At 38.1% G+C, this 15,762-nt stretch overlaps 1 long non-coding RNA gene across 1 annotated transcript in view; it reads right to left on the reverse strand.

Annotated features, from left to right (window-relative positions):
- LOC102126861 (uncharacterized) overlaps positions 1-8,210 on the reverse strand; it is an 89,728-nt gene extending 81,518 nt beyond the window's left edge. The window contains exon 1 of the long non-coding RNA XR_275552.5: positions 7,897-8,210. This is a non-coding gene — a long non-coding RNA (uncharacterized lncRNA). The remainder of the gene's footprint in view (positions 1-7,896) is intronic.
- Positions 8,211-15,762: the final 7,552 nt, after the last annotated feature.

The raw sequence follows: 15,762 nt of genomic DNA on the forward strand, positions 1-15,762 counted from the left end.
TATAATACTGAATACAATGTAAATGTTATGCAAATAATTGTTATATCACATTGTTTAAGGCATAATGACAAGGAAAAATGCACATATTCAGGACAGACACCACCATCCACTTTATTTTCCAAATATTTTGTATCTGTGGTTAGTTGAATCCATGAACACAGAACCCACAGATGCGGAGGGCTGACTGTACCCTAGCCAAATCAAATTAGTTTCTGGCCTAAGACGTATTTCTCCTAACATAATTTTTAGATGTTAACAAAAAATAATGAGATCTAAATTTAGAACACTACTGGACCTAAATGAATTGCATAATATTTACAGTTTAAAGCAGCTCATTTGGAGCCAAATCAGTTTCAGTTTTAGAACAAAGATGTATAACAAGAAGAGGTCTAGTTGCCAGTGAGAGGCTGCTCAGTTAAAGGTATGTCATGATGAAGGCCCTGAAGAACAATTTGAGACATACTTTTAATCACTTTCCCTCAATGCTAGCCTGACACAAGCAGGCACATGCAATATTTGCCATTTCAACTCAGTTTTCACACTAAAAGTAACACTGGCAAGGATTTTTAAACGACAATACTCAGGGATTGGCAAAGGTGTGAGAACTGATCACTGTCCTACATCAATAGGAGTGTTAATGGGTTTCAAATTTTTGCAGCATAACTTAATGCATATTGTCAGAGGCCTTAAGAAGTATATACCCTTTAATACAGCCATCCTACTTCTAGGAATTTTTCTAAGGAAATAATCCTGGATGTGCATACCCATGTAGCTATTAAAATGTTGATTGCTATAAAATTAGCATAGTAAAAACTGGAAACCACCAAAATGCCCTGTAACTGTAGATTCATAAGAATAATTTATGGCATCATATACCTATACGCATGTAGCAACTGGATATACCCACCAAAAGATGTTTTGGGAAAATATTTACTGACAAAATAAAATGTTCATGGGTATGGTCAGTTTCAGTCAGCAGGCCAACAAATATTTCCTGAAAAAAATGTGCCTGATGCTGTTGTAGGTCCTGGAGATAACAGGTGACAGAAGTGGAGAGAAACATACTATGAACACAAACAAATGAAATACAGGTACTGCTAAGGGAAATAGAGAAGATACAATAGGGTAATGTGCTAGAGAATGACTGGGAAGATGAGCTGGGGCTTGCTTCATCTGGACTGGTCAGGGAAGGCATATCCTCAGAGCTGACATATGAATTGAGGTCTGAATTAAGAAGCCACATGCGGATCTGAGGAACATCTTAAGCAGAGGAAACAGCAGCACAAAGCCCTTAGGTTAAGGAATTTGTAATGTCTAGAAGCCTGTGTATCAGAAGGCTAACTAATCATGGTTATTTCCTGCTGGTGGGATTACAGATTACTGTGTATTTTCTTACCTGTAATATCCTTTTCTATAATTGACATGGATTAATTTTTAATAAGAAATACAAGCTAATATAAGTAATAAAATATTGCTTTCATCCATGTACTTTAGATGGCAGTTTCCCAAAATGATTGCTCACAGTAACAAAGATGAGGCCTTAATCTAGAAAATCAGTAGGGCTCATTCTGCCCACTTCATGATTAAAACAGTCTATTTCATATATCATTCTTATCTTGGCCCTCTATTTTTTCTGTTTTCTTAGTGGTTAAGTTGGGAAGAAATTAATTTGACCAAGGTAAGATATTCCATGGAAGCATAAGAATAGCTTAACGTTGCATCTTTGTTACAGAAGCTAGGTGTAGTAACATTAAAGCTGTGCATAAATCAGGGCAAATTTATTTTGACTCTAAGTTACAATAAACAAGTTGGGCACAGTGGAATTTACCTGTAGTCCCAGCCTCTTGGGAGGCTAAAGCAGGAGTATTGCTTGAGCCAGCTTGGGCAACATAACAAGACTCTGTCTCTAAAAAGTTATGATAGACAAAATGCATCCCGCTTACCTAGTGTTGAAACGGAGTGAGGCAGCAATCCCTCATGTATGATTTCCAATAACACAAATCCACCTTTAGATGCAGACACGCTATATATGATCTTACAAACAGGATTTCTAGGCACCAGCACTTACTGCAAGATTGTTAAGGGTATGTGAATAAGACATCTGCTTTCTATTGATTCTGTAGAGAGCAACTTACTGAATCATCACATTTCTTCCCACTGAAATAATAACTTTGGTCTTTGGTCTATTTTCTGATAAGATGGTAATAAATGATCCAAAGGAAAACATTCATTTGTAATCATGCTGTATAGCTATTCTCATTTATTTCTATTTAAGTTGATTTGACTTGATCTCTAAACATGCATTGTTTACCGTGGCAATGTAGAGATACGTGATTTGAACTACATGGCAGGTTAATTCACTAAAGATATAGAAGGTCTATGGAAAAGGGAGCTATTCTGCTGCGAGTAATACAAAGTTAACACACTTTGACAAAAGAAGGGAGAGGCTTTGACCTCTACTGAGCTAAATTTTATGAGCAATTGCACCATAAAATTGAAATTAAATATGTGTGGGATTTGGATTAAGTATACCTTGGGGGATATAGAAGGAGGAGGGACGGATGTTTTGGTGGGGTGGGGAGGAATCACTTTCTGCAAAATTTTGCTTTAATTTGGCTCTGCCTAAGGGATTTTTAGGATTTATCTGATCTCTGAAGTTCTATTAGACTTTACCATTTAATGAAAAGCAGAATATGTTCAGTGTTAAAAGGGGCTCACTGTGTGGAAATTTTAATTAAAATGGAAAGTTTAGAAGAACATTTATATTAAATATTTTAATCTACTCAGTTTTCTTTTAGATACTTCTATTGTAAAAAAAAAAAAAAAGTTCTTAACCTCTCTGAAGCTGTTACAAGTTTACGGGTTAAAGTAGTTTATAAAACAGACAGTTATGGGCTTTCTATACACCAAGGGACCTCAGAAATCTTGGTAGGACAGACGATAAAGAACACCCTGTTTGCTTGGATTACACATAAATAAAATAAAAATCCATCAGACAAGCATCTTGAATAATAAATAGAAGAGACAGAGCATTTGGTATTATCCTCAAGTACTGAAGAATGATCTTTGTAGTTATTTTTATATAAAAATGGTTGCTCTTCAAAGGGCATGATAAAAATATGGTTTTCCTAAAGGAAAATCTCATGGAAATCATGTAATCATTAAATGAATTGCTGATTTGGATCTATTTTTGCAAGACTGCCAGTAAAAAGTCAGGATTCAAAAAAGAGTGGTAACTTATATACACAACTACTAATGAGAATTGAGAACATTGGAAAACATGAACAAAATAATGTTATAGGACTTTCTACCTACTTCAGCTAAAAACAGGGTCCTTGTCACATTGCCATGAAGTATGAGGCTCGCAGATACTTTGAAGGTTGAGAAAATGCAATTTATTGGGCAAAAAGGAAAAAAAAGGGAAACAGGGACCCTGCAGAGCGAGAGTCCTGCTGGTATATCCTTCCTGCCAGTATATCCTTCCTGCCTCACAGATTGAATCCCAGGTTCCTCCCAGGAAGAGGAGGGGCCAAGCTCCTCCCTGCTGCAAATGGCACAAACTTCTGTGGCTCCACCCCAACGGGCACACCTTCCAGTGCACAGACTGGTTGGAGTTTTTCCAGGAACCCCTTTACACTTGGCTGTCTCATTAAGTGATATAAACAAACATCAAATATGAGTCCATTATTGCCGATTCTGCCTTGGATGTGACAAACACCAATCAATTGATTATTGTACGCAACTAGTAAAATAGACAACATAGAGTAATGTTTACCATTTTTTGCCAACTGAAGGCTATGACTTTACTCAAGAAAGTAGTTCTGGACACTGTACCTTGACAATGAACAACTGACAACATTCATAGTCTTTTGACAGTAGAGCTGTAATGAAAGACATAGACAGCATTCTTTTTAAATAAGTACACAGAATATGTCTGAGAGCAGCTCATTCTGTCAGTGTCATGAGATGAGGACTCACCTTCAGGACACCCTGAAGTTGTGGACCATTTGCACACCTTTTCAACAGTTCTATATTTATATATATATATATTTCCCAGGTTTGTCTCAAAGGTGGGGTATTTTAAATACACACACCAAATTGGATTTTTCTTTAAATGATCTAATTTAATGAGATGGTCCGTCCATTGCAAAGTTGTTCAGACTTTGGAAGATGGGAGAGTGATATTTTAAATTCTCTAAAATATATTTCAGAGATGCAGAAGAGAAGCTCAAACTCAAGATATGACATTTATTTTAAAGGCTGATGAAGCTCCAAAAGACCATTTAAACTGCAAGTTGTAATGACATTTTGGAACATTTCAATAAAACATGATAAAGTACAGACTCAAACTATTTTGTTTTCAGACTTAAAGAACTAAGTGAATAAAATTATTAGAATATAAACAAAAGCAATGAAGTTTATTAGTAAAATCAAGAAAAAATTATCGTGACATCTAGAAGAATATTGAAACAAAAATTTTTCATAAACTGCAATGGGTCTCTAAATTTTAGAAGGTAATGAATGACTACAGACACTTCTACCTCTCTACTCTGGGCTGTAGCGCTCCGTTCCCGTCCTTGGAGCACCTCACAAGCAGTCTATGTCTTGTGACTTCAAGGATTCACTATGAACCATAGCATTGGTGTTGTCGAGTGAATCGACTAAAGTTTGTCTTTTTTCCCTTCATATACAATGTAAATTTAAATTTCTAAGTTCTGGTGTTAACTCCCTGTACTCCAGTAGATTCTCCTGTGTACTTCTTCGGAGGCAAGAACCACACTTGAGAGAGTAATGCTGTTAAGTGTTTTCATGCTTTAAATTCTAAGACTTTAAGATTAGGTCACTATCACTCTTCAATCCATGACTACTAGGCTGTGACCCAAATAATGTTTACTCATCTTGCTGACATTCCTTTTGTGAACTATAACCAGCTTTGCCTTAACACAATACTTAAAATTGGCCATTTAATATCTTATTAAATGGTCTCTGGGGAAAAACAATAAAGATGATTGACTATTTTGTATGTTATTTGCCTAAAGATTTAACATTTCTCCACATGTATTTAGGGACATATATTCTAACTTATACTTAATAGACATTACTAATGAAAATATACCACCCATAGAATATTCATATACCAAAAGCTGCATTAGAAGAAAGTAGTTTGGGAGAAACCTTAGGATTTACCATAAAACCCCAGAACTAAGAGCTGTGTAATAGAAAAGCACACTCTGTTAGACATGCTTCCCAGTCGTTCTCAGAACTCCGTGATCTGTGGTCACACCCAGAGCTGAGAGACCAGTTGAACTTTGTAAGTGAACTTAATATGGTCAAATAAGTTATTAATATATTTCTACAAGTTTTTCCAGCTTGTGTAGTTAATCATTAAGATAGGCAGAGGTGGACCCATAAAGGGATCTAAAGAATAAATGTGCCTTAATATTTGATAAAGAGAAGGGAAGGACCCCAATCAGGTTTCTCTGTGCTGCATTATTTGGTAATCTTGGGAAAGTTACTTTCTTTTAAATTACCTTATTTAAACGGGAAAATCTGTACTCCAATGAGCTGCAGGTGCAGGACCTTGGTCCAAATATCATGCTTAAGATACACCTGAAACGTAAGTTTCTATGGAAATCCCTGATTTACTTAATGGTAATCAGATAAAAGCTTTTGTCTTAAATGCTTTTTATTGTGCACCTGAAAAGAATTTTATACCCATCACTAGGACCCTTCCTTACCACGCTGGGAGGAACAAATCTCCTTTTCTCTGAGTGTTCTAGAAAGCCTCAGGTGACAAAGTTGCTACCTATTGCAGTTGTCTGCAGATGAGGTAGAACTTGCACTCTTCCTTTAATATTTAGTAGTTTTCATTGCTCAGTGTTAAATCTGCCAGATTCAGGAGATTCATTAGTTTATGAAGCTAATCTCCCAAGTCAAGAATATTTCCTCTATCAATTGAGGCACAATAATCAGGAAATTTTAAAAGAGTCATGAAGGGAAAGAATGTTTCTTACCAATAAAATGTGTGTGCTCCCCCAAGCATGCTGTGTTATAATTTCTTTTTTAGATTTGGATAAACATCTAAAATATTCCCAGAAATATTAAAGAACAGTAAACATCAGTTTAGGAAACAAGTTTTGAACCACATGGAACCAATATAAAAACTAAAGTTACATTCATTCTGGAAATGGCAGTCAGATGAAAGGTACTGCCAGATCTTTGCAAGAGCAATATTATGAGGAAGAGAATAAAAACAATCATCTATGGGAAAACATGGGCACATGCTCACACAGCCATCTACACAGACATACTAATCCATGGCCATCCACTCGTGTTCCTCTACATACTTGTATATTTGGATACCTCTGAAAGTTCTCATTGCTAAGTTTAGCTATGTATTTTTATATGGGCCTATTTGTTTAGCTATTTTTCTATATCAACCATTTATACAAAACTCCCCACTCTGTCCAAAACATACAGACCAAAGTGGCAGAACACGGACATTCACAACAAATAGGCTAAGGGACAGTAGCCTCAAGCTCTTTTGTTTCCACCAGTTGTGTCCTGAGATTCAATTTATTTGTCCCAAACCTCAGAATAAAAGTATTACAAATGAAGTGCAACAAGAAATTTACTGTTCCTATGAAAATTTGGTTAAAAGTATTACAATATTTTGACAATGGAAGTAATTAAGAATGTTTTTAAATTTGATGTGGGCAAGAAAATTGTTAAAGAATCGGGAGGAAAATATTAACATTCTAGGAAGATTCTGCACTCTTCTTTAAAAGTGTCTCAGTTCTCATTCTATTTAAAAAGTGGGTACAGTAGTTGATGAATTTCAGGTGTGGGAGATACAAGAAAAACAGTGACAAGTTCTAGCAGTAGATCCATATCTAAAGACAAGGACTTGTAACAACCTGTATACCAAAAGATTAATTAAAAGATGCACATTTGTATAAGTTAAAAAAAATTTAAGATGTGTATATATGTTTTAAGGACTCCCTGCTTTAACTACATTTTTCAATTAACCAGTTGCCTGTTAGTCTGGACCTCATCATAGAAAAACTGTCCTGGCCGGGCGCGGTGGCTCAAGCCTGTAATCCCAGCACTTTGGGAGGCCGAGATGGGCGGATCACGAGGTCAGGAGATCGAGACCATCCTGGCTAACCCGGTGAAACCCCATCTCTACTAAAAGATACAAAACCCCATCTCTACTAAAAGATACAAAAAACTAGCTGGGCGAGGTAGCGGGCGCCTGTAGTCCCAGCTACTTGGGAGGCTGAGGCAGGAGAATGGCGTAAACCCGGGAGGCGGAGCTTGCAGTGAGCTGAGATCCGGCCACTGCACTCCAGCCTGGGCGACAGAGCGAGACTCCATCTCAAAAAAAAAAAAACAAACAAAAAAAAAACCAACTGTCCTAATACAGATAACTTACCTTGGTTCCATCCTAGCAAGTGCTTAAGTCACCTTCCAAAAAGATGTACATGTTGCATAAAAGTATAAAATCAAAGCTGAGATTTTAAGGAGGAATGGAAAAAACAAGGAGAGAATAATACAGCCAGTTTTATTCAGTCATGAGATTTGGGTCAGTTTAGTTTTCTAATGCCAAAGCAGAGAGATGAATTAACCACAAGATTCATTGCATCCAAATTAAGAAAAAAATGAAAAACTGGTTGCTCTGGCAAAGCACAACTTTTCCTGATATCAAGAAAAATCTGATAAAAAGTGGGTCACTCTAGCAAAGTTGTTTGGGTACTAACTATAGCTGAAATAAGGTACATTCACGAAGTACGAAGTGTTTGAAAAACTAAAAAGAACTTCATTATACGGCAGTATTTAATCGTAAATTTCCAACATAACCTTGTACTAATAGCAGCTCATTTATTGAGCACTTACCTTATGAGGAACAGGGTTCTCGACTGATGGGGATGATCTCTTTGTCCTCATGGCATCCTCCTCACAGAGGGTAGGTGCTATTATTGGCACCATTTTAAAGGGGAGGAATCTGAGTCCCAGAGGCCAAGTAATTGGGCCAAAGTTGTAGGGCTACCAAACAGAAAACCAGCTCCAGCATGCTAAATCACTTTCCAGCACAAGGCTGAACTTTTCCCTTCTCAGGTATTTGCAGTTCATACTATTGAGCCTACTCCTTGGAAAGCTTCCCTCAGCTGCTTTTGCTTGCAATCGTTCTCATACCTGACTACACACACATTAGAATTACCTGGGAAGCTTTAAAAAACAAACAAGCCTTTTGGCTCCACCCTAAGTAGCTCTGATTCAATCCATCTGGGGAGGGACTTGGCATCAGTATTTTTTTTTAAGTCACCTTAGGTTGTTGGCCATTGAAAGTGAGGCAAGCACCTCTTTATACTTAATGATAAATGCAGATTTGCAAAATAAGTATCCTGTCAAACACATTAGTGGCTGGTGTGATTGCACAATGGCCCATGTGCTGCTGCTTGGCCTGGCCCTCTATTGGGCAGCTCTATTGAGAGTTGATACACTTGTAACACTTCACTTTGTCAGCTTTGTGGCTTCAGTCACAATTCCATGTTAACACAAAAAGTTTCATTGACATTATATTACATTAATTTGTAGTCAGCCTTGAAGACTTTTCTGATTATCTTTCCTGTGTAACAAATCATCTCAAAACCTAGTGGCATAAAACACCACCATTTCATCATGCTCACAGATTCTATGAGTCAGAAACTTGGACATTGCAAGGCAGGTGTGGTTTATCTCTACTGGGCAGTGTAGCAGTTCCAGCTGACTTGATTGTACCGGGCAGGAATTATCTGGAGGCTTCTTCATTGATAGATCTTGGCTGGGCTAGAATGACTTGAAGCCTGGCTGCAGCTGAGACTGGCAACTTCAACACCTTACACCTGGGCTCTCCACATGGCCTGGCCTCCTCCTCATACTTTCTGAGCCTCAGGATAGCTGGGCTTTCCACCTGGCAGCTTGGGGCTCTGGGAGTGAATGTTTACTCCAGCTGACATCCACAGTCTTTCCAGTTTCCTGGTCTTTTCTGTCCCTACTTTGGACAATTATTTTGCATAATTTCTGCTGAACTGTAGTGGTGGAAAACAGTCACAAATCTGTTCAAGAGGAGGAGACCAAAAGCCCCACAAGTGCTTTTTAGCCTCAAGGATAAAATCCATTATTATGTTTCCTTCAAAGTATATAATTCCTATCTTAATAACTGTTTAAATATTTATTGAATAAACTGGTACAACCAATTCATTATATAGTTTATAATGGTTTTTATACCTGTTGGAAGATGTATTTAAAGTGCACTTTGTGGCCGGGCACGGTGGCTCACACCTGTAATCCCAGCACTTTGGGAGGCCAAGGCGGGCGGATCACTTGAGACCAGGAGTTTGAGACCAGCCTGGGAACATGGCAAAACCCCATCTCTACTGAAAATACAAAAATGAGCCAGGCGTGTTGCTGCACACCCATAATCCTTGCTACTTGGGAGACTGAGGCATGAGAATCACTTGAACCCAGGAGGTGGAGGTTACAGTGAGCCGAGATAGTGCCACTGCACTCCAGCCTGTGTGACAGAATGAGACCCTGTCAAATAAATACATAAATAAATAAATAGTGCACTTTGCAGTGCATGTACTGTTACAATCTAACTGAAGTATTTTATTGTTACCCGTGCTTAAAGCACTATAGATGCATAACTATGTCTGTTTAACTTCATTCCATAGTGAGACAAAGATGCTTGGTTTCAATCATTTTTCCTTGAATATTACTGTGCAAGTTGTGCTAAAACATAATAATGAAATAAGTAAATAAATAAAAAATAAACAAAGTGCCCCTTGCTTAGCAAAGAATGTATCTAATCAGGCTCACTCAGGGTGGTTAGAGCAGGTTGCTTACGGAGAAGAGATCCACGCCACACTCTGCTTTCACACAGCTTTTCATCAATAGATAGCATTGCTTATAAATGGGGTCTGGGAAAAAATAATGGCCTCAGTCAAGCTAATCAATTTTTCTAGATAATAATCCAAAGTGAATGTTGTATGGTATTATTACTTACCAATGTCTGTGATAAGTACAGCCAAGTTTGGGGTTTTCTGGATACTTCTTTTAGTTTTCCTTTAGTTTCCAGGGAGCAAGTTATAATTACAGGACCTTTCAATGATGTTTTAAGGATTATTTTCATCTCACTGCTGCGTTTCTTGTAAAAATGGAAAGTCCCAGATTTGTACTGGCACATTGGATTAAAATTCATCAGTCGCTGCATTTTTTCCAGATCTATTTCTTAATTACTTAAACTGATTTAGGTAATTAGTTGGCTCTCTACCAATCCTTTACTAAGTTTAGTTTGAGGTTTGTTTCAGTGTTGTGATAGGATGAATAATGGCCTCTTAAAGACAGCCAAGTCCTAATTCCCAGAACCAGTGAATATGGGTACCTTGCTTTGTAAAAGAGACTTTGCACACGTGATTAAGTTATAGATCTTGAGGTGAGAGATTATTCTGGGTTATTGGGTTGGGCCAATGTAATCACAGGGTCCTTATAGGAGGGAGGCAGGAGATCAGAGTGAATAACAACAGATAGAGGCAAGAGATTGGGATGACATGAGAATGAGGTCAAGGGCCACAGAATGCAGATGGCCTGAGAAGCTGACAGAGGCAAGAAAATGGATTCTCCCCATGTCCCAGAAGGAACCAGCCCTGCCAGCACCTTGATGGTTGCCCAGGGAGACTGACTTTGGATTTCTGACTTCCAGAACTATAAGAGAAATAATTCTCATTGTTTTAAACCATTCAGTTTTGGTAATCTGTCACAGTAGCCATAGGGAACTAATATAAACATTGATGTCATTCAAGACATACAGCTGTACATTTCATTTGATTGGTTGAACTATTGGTGTTGATATTGATTCCTACACCAAGTAGCTAAGTTTACTTCATTGCTGTCAAAATGCAAACTACTGTTGGCTTAGATTTTATTGATGACTTGAGAAAATATTATATATGTTCATCTATAAGGAAATCACTAAGTTAAAATTCAGAATTAAAAATCAGATAGAGTGGCTAGTCGTTTTACCAAAGGTTGTTTTGTTTATCAGAGGCAAATTTGCTGCATGAGTCATAAATATCATGGAGCCACACTAAAACATTTCAAAAGTGAGTCAACTTACAAAACTGCAATTTGCTTCCAAACTCTTCAAGTACATCTATCACATAAAGAAATCAAGCAAGGAAGTAAGTAATAAATGTAATAAACATAATTAATACTTAAAATTCATTCAAATACTCTTAACAATTTTTTTAAGTGCCAAGGGCTATAAAATAGTTTTGGCATTATTAGCCAAATCCTTTTCCTTAGATTCCCCATTTGTGCCCAAATGTACTGAGTTATTCTAAAAATAAAATAAATTACGTAGCAGTGCCTAGATTAGTATCTGGCACATGGTAGGTATACAATAAATATCTGCTGGGTGTGAATGGAAGGGGTGTCGGCAGCTGCATAGCAGCAGATCTTGTTCATTGGCAGGTGATGGATGCCACCCCCAGCTTAGACCTGAGAGAATGCCTTTTCCTCCCTTTCAGTAAAAAAGAGGGTAGAAAAGGTCCCTTCACTCTGGCCCTGTGCCAGGGCCTCCAGTTATTAATATTAGTACAGTAAATAACTAGTGTCTGCATGACATGTTTTCAGGCTGTCACATCTTGACAATGTTAGAGAATCTGTGAACAGGAAGTGAATTTTGAAGTACTTAATATGTGTTTTACTTCAGAGTTCCCTTAAGAGCGAGATAACAGATCTAAGAACAAGTGGTTACTTTAGTAGATCATTTTTGTTCAGCATTTAGGCAAATACCTGATTGATTAATTTGCTCTTTCTTTTCGTCAGTTAAATGTTAGTAAAACATTCTCTCTCAAAAGTAATGTGGAGTATACTGTAAGCTGACTTTGACTGTGCACATGAGCTGTTCCAGAATTTAGCTACATGGCTGAGAAGCCATGAGTAAGGAATAGGAAATTTTTTTTTTTTTTTTTTTTTTTTTTGAGACAAGGTATGCCCTCTGTCACCCAGGCTGGAGGAGTGCAGTGGCACGATCACAACTCCACTGCAGCCTTGACCTCTGGGCCCAAGGAAACTTTCCACCTCAGTCTCCTGAGTAACTGGGACTACAGGAGTACACACTACCATAGCCAGCTAACTTTTTATTTTTTGTAGAGACAAGGTCGAGGCTGCAGTGAGTCTTGATCATGCCACTGCCTGGGTGACCGTGAGACTCTATCTCAGTGTGTGACCCCCAAATGCAGTAAAGCTCTGTTTCTGATCTGAAACTATATAAATCGATGTTTTAGGCTCATTGTCCTTTCCAACATAGTATAAATTATTTTTTGTAGAGGAGTGATTCTCAGCCAAGGGAAATTTTGTCTCCTAGGGGACATTTGACAATATTTGGAGACATTTATGGTTGTCACAACTGGGAGTGGAGTGCTACCAGCATCTAGTGGGGAGAGTCTAGAGATGCTGCTAAACAACCTTCTGTGCACAGGACAGCCGCTGCAACAATGACCCCAAACATCAATAGTGCCAAGGCTGAGAAACCCACGAATAAGCTCATGCAGGGAATGACATGGGTTAGGGAAGGGAGCTTGTTATGAGTGAAAGCTAGCAGTTGTGTTCCCTGTGAACATTTTGCTGGTTGCCTAGTTGCAATTTTGCAATGTTGATTATTACTTAAGAGGAAGTAAAGCATGCTCAAACTGAGTGGGAGATGCAGATGTAAACTTTCTTAACCATGATAAGGTTTCTCTGCTGAGGACATTTAGAAATATGATTTGTGCATTTACAGAAATATAAGACATTTAAATGATCCATCTTAGTTTTACTTTATTTCTGAAGAAAACACTCACATGAAATTCTATTCTTTTGCTATTCTTAGGCATAGCAAAAGAATTCTCTGATGGGAACTCTTCACCATACCAGGAAATTTATTCACAGTGGAAAGTCCTACATATTTTCTTGCTGGAGGCTCAAGTCCACCCACACTAGGCAAGGCATTGCCTATAAATGCTCAATATGCAAAAGCGTAGGCCAGTAGTTGGGTCACCACCTGGGAGCTTGTTAACAGGCAGAATCTCAGGCCCTACCCAGACCTACAGAATCAGAGTCTGCATTGTGACAAGATCCTTCAAGGATTCCCACGCATATTCAAGATCAAGAAGTACCGAAATGGTTTTCATTCCATGGTAATAAAGCCCTAATATTTGAGATTGCGAATAAAATGGATTTTATTCTTATCAAAATATGTGGGGATTTGTTTATGACTAGCAATGCTGGATTGGGAAAGTTGGTTTACCTCTTGAGCTTCAGTACTGTCATTTGTATAAAGAAGGAGTGAAGATGAGAAGATCTCTAACTTCTTTTCTCGCATTGTAGGGAATACAATGTTTTTTTTCCAGTGTAAACACAATCCATACAGTCTGAGGGTAAACGTAAAAACCAGAGGGTCTCTGGCCAGCAGATGCCAGAGTTGCACAGAGCTATGTTAATAAACAGTGACTGAATTCTTATGGAATTCCACCTCCAATCTCGAAACTGAGCCTACTGAAGGGGTGTGCCCCTTGGTTGGCACTTGGGCCTATTCTTTGCATTGGTATTCTCTGCCTCAATGTTTGCCTGAACATTGCATATAAATTAACCCATTATTCGGAACCAGCACAGTCTGCAGAAGTGGGCTCTGCCTGGGAGTGCCAAGGGGTAGCTCCTGGGCCATGCCCACTGCTCCTGGCCACCTCACTCGAGTGTTGAAGTAGAGGTCGTCCAGCTACATTCTAGTAAACACTGTCTGAATATAGAGAGGCTGGGTGTGGGAGTATCTTATAGGACAGCTCACAAAGATAAAACGTGATCTACAATTCAACTTATTTCAAAAACTACCTCTGGCAAGTGATTTGGGGAGATAGTACTTTTGCTTTTCTTGGTGCACTCAAGAGACTGCATTAACTTGAATGCTGTAATTATTTCACATTGCACACATATATGAAAACCTCATATTGTACTCCTTAAATATATACAATTTTTATTTGTTAATTGTACCTCAATAATTATACCCCAGAGCTGGAAAAACATATATATTTGGGTATTAGCCTACATGTGAGGATATAAAAATGTTCCATCATATATATAACCTAATATTTTAAATAAAATATTTGGTTGTCCAAAATTTACAAACACAAGCAAAATAGAAGAGAGTGAGAGACTGCAAGATCACACTGGCAAGCCAAATCACAGATTCCACCACACCTCTGTTCCTATAAAGTACTGGAGGGACCTTGAAAGTTACTTTTCCTTTGAAAAAGATGGAGTAATTAAAGTAGAAAAATAAAAGTTATTTTTACTATAAACTTACTATATTTACTTACTATAAACTTACTGAACTTAATATAGTTTCCTATACTAGGGTATACGAAAAATATATGTTTACTATTGTATAGGTAGCCAATATAAACTGCTCTATGATCTAAAGTTGTGAATAATGCCACATTTCTTTATTTCCCAAGTCAAATTAGAACTGGGCCCAGCTGCCAACCATCAGATGGCAGAAAGTCCAGATTACTTTCTCTCTCTGGTCATTCAATAATTTGGAAGGCTCAAGCCTTGCCTCTGGCAGATGGTGAGGTTGGAGGCCTGGGGTTGGCTTCCAAACTGGTGGCTACTGCAGACCCCGTGCTGCTCCTCATGTCAGGCTCTGCTCACACTGGTTCACTGCCATTGCAGTTCCACATATGTTCAGCTTTTTGCCTGGCCAGAGCAGCCCTCCACTGATGGATTCACTCCATGATGAGGTTACTCCATTCCCACTGTCCCATTAGGAAGAGGTTGGACCTTAGACATAGAACAGACTAGCCCTTCCACCTCCTGGAAGGAGAAAGTTTCTCTTCCATACCTGGCTAAAGAGCCACAGGGGTCACTCCTCCTGCCCCTCTGTGAAGGGCACCCACAGAAGAGACACATGCAGGTTAAATTTCCAGCCAGTCAGTCTGCTTTACTGAGTATGTTAACTTTATAACACTTTCTTATATCTAATTAGAGATAGAGCTGATATCTGAGTCAACCAAGGAACTTAAAAAATGCAGATGGATCTCTGCTGGAGCAAAGCTGTGTTTTCTAAAGCTCTGTGTGTGTTTCCAATGATCTGCTGGCTTGGGAATCACTGGAGAAAAGAAAAGCGCATACTTGGGAGTGAAACAGCCCAGGATTGTGATTCAGCTCTGCTACTCATTATTCCTATGAACTTGGGCAAATAATCACCTCTCTGAGACTGTAATTATTATTATTTAATTTGTAAAATATGTTTAAAAAAGAATCTCAGTCTTCTATCATAACGGTAAAAATTATAGAGCAATCATTACTACTTGATGAATTTTTAAGCACTGTAGTGGGAGTTTGCTTTGTTACAATCTAAACTGTCTGGAGAGCAATTGGCAGTTACTTTTTGGACATTTTAAATGTACATATCCTTTGTTGCTGATATGCCAATACTAAGAATTTAATGAAACAAAATGTCTCCAAAAGTGCACAAAGATGCACAAAGATAATTATTTCTGCATTGTCAAATAGTAAAAAAATGTAAACAGCCTAAATTCTCATTAATGGGGAATAGATTGGATAATTTGTGTTGTAGGAATACATTAAATCACTATCCATATTCTTGTAAAACACCTGAATTACATATACAGTCATGCAATCAACACCTTAACAGTGAAAAAGCTACACACACACGCA

Source organism: Macaca fascicularis, chromosome 3, assembly GCF_037993035.2.
Source record: "Macaca fascicularis isolate 582-1 chromosome 3, T2T-MFA8v1.1".
NCBI classification, from domain to species: domain Eukaryota; kingdom Metazoa; phylum Chordata; class Mammalia; order Primates; family Cercopithecidae; genus Macaca; species Macaca fascicularis.